This window comes from Suricata suricatta, chromosome 11 (genome assembly GCF_006229205.1).
Source record: "Suricata suricatta isolate VVHF042 chromosome 11, meerkat_22Aug2017_6uvM2_HiC, whole genome shotgun sequence".
NCBI classification, from domain to species: Eukaryota; Metazoa; Chordata; class Mammalia; order Carnivora; family Herpestidae; genus Suricata; species Suricata suricatta.
In genome coordinates this window covers 19,603,033-19,605,165 of record NC_043710.1, presented here as the reverse complement: position 1 = coordinate 19,605,165, position 2,133 = coordinate 19,603,033, and the positions used below count along the sequence as shown (strand labels likewise).

General features: G+C 39.6%; 1 pseudogene; it reads left to right on the top strand.

Moving 5' to 3' along the window:
* Positions 1-345: 345 nt before the first annotated feature.
* Positions 346-1,093, top strand: LOC115272474 (annotated as a pseudogene).
* Positions 1,094-2,133: the final 1,040 nt, after the last annotated feature.

The following is a 2,133-nucleotide window of genomic DNA, read 5'->3' as shown; positions in this document are numbered from 1 at the left end:
AATCAATGGTGCTTGTTTTCCTGGGCTCCACCCCAAGATATTGGGTTATGGTGACTGTAGCTACATTCCCAGATTCTAATTTTCAAAAACTCTCCAGGTGATTCTAATGCATGCTGAAAATTGAGAATTGCTTCCTGACATGAGCATTAACTTAGTCACACTGAACTTTTGATATGTCCCAATGAATACAGCTTATGCTAAGTGAAGACCATTAGACAGAATTATGAACCATAATGTATAACCACATCTGCTGCATTATCAAATTGTGGAAAACCTGAGACTAGTAGAGAGAAACAAAGACACCACATGAAATCCTGAAGACCAAAGGAGCTGTCCCAGATTCTGATGTCTCCTAGTCAGGTCCAGGGTATGCTTCCATTGACCACCCCCAACCTGTTTCCCTAAAAAGGTCAATATTAATCCATTATTTGAATCACAAATCATCTAATGAATACATTCACCATTTCTAGTGCTTTTCTACCAGTTTCCCTCTCCTACACAAAATAAATAAATATTTGTTGAATGAATTATTCAGTCTTAGTGCCAAAAATTTTCAATTAAGAGCGAAAGAATTTCTGGGTACCAATCTCTAAGAAAACTATTGTGCTTTCCGGTAGCAGAGTCTAGAGAAGACACACAGAAGTGGCACCTTGCAAGGAGAAAGAAAAGAAGACCAGGTCATCAGCCTTGGACCTCAGAGAGCTAACGGATAATATGCATTTGGTGCGTGCCACATCTTTGCATCCTTCAATGACACCTTTGTCAATGTCACCCATCTTTCTAGCAAGGAAACCATCTGCCACGTGACTGGTGGGATGAAGGTGAAGGCTGGCCGATGTGAGTCCTCTCTCCATGCTTCCATGTTGGCTGCCCAGGATGTAGCCCAGAGTTGGAAGGAGCTGAGCATCACTGTCTCCACATCAGACTCTGGGCCACAGGAGGAAATAGAACCAAAAGCCCTGGACCTGGGGCCCACTCAGCCCTCAGAACGCGTGCCTGCTCAGGAATGAAGATTGGGTGGATTGAGGATGTCATCCCCATCCCCTCTGATAGTACCTGTGGGAAGAGAGATCACTGTCGTGACCATCTATGAACAAGATTTCTCAAATTATTGTTTTCTGTTAATAAATTGCCTTTGTGTGAGCTAAAAAAAAATCATTGTAATGAAGTCATATTGCTCAGCTTAGTATAGATCTGAAGTCTCAATCTATCCCTGCCAAAACATTTTGGTAGTCTTTCCCCTCTCAAAATACTAAATTCTCTTCCACCTGTCAACCAAACACTAAGGGCATCAAAATTATGGGTTATTTAAGCCAAATCCCTTCTTCTCACCCAGTGGGGTCTAGAAGCCACCTCACAAGAGCAACTTGTTAAACATTTAGGAATTTTGTGAACTGGCTTTCAAAAGTTTTATTAGTTTGACATCAGCAATGATGGAAGCATTTATACCACAGAAATGCTACATGCTACAAATCAGAGCTACTTTGTTTTGCTTTCTTTTATTGGTTGAGCCAGTTTACCAGTAAACCACTACCTTCACATAAATTTCTTATATATTCATTTAGAGTTTACAAACTTTTTCAAGTCCATTATTACACTTGAATTCCCATAACAACACTATGAAGAAAGTACTGTGTTCCCCATTTGCATAAAGAAAATTGAAGCTTACCACAGTTAAGTAACTTGTCTATCGTCACTGAGATTCAAAAAGAAAAAATATCTGCCTTCTATTTTATGCCCCTTTCCAAAGCAGTATTTTATTGAATAAGGTTAATAACTTGTAAACTCAAGGCAAAAGCTATAAATTCTCTGTGTGATCATTCATTCCTATCTTTGATTCATCAACAAACATTTATTAACTGACTACTAGTGTGTCAGACTCTGCCAAATATTGAGATTACAAAGATATATAAGACACAGTTCCTGTCCTCAAGGACCTGCCCATCTATTGAGAAGGAAAGACATCTTAACACATAAATCACTACAAAGTGTGGTGTAATACAGCCTTGGGCCCTGGGCCCTCATATATTCACTGTGGCTGGGAAGAAGTCAGATGTCTGCCATGGTAAGGCATTCTTGACAGTAATGACATTTATTACATTTCAGGACAACCAGAAATAGCACTTCAAAAAC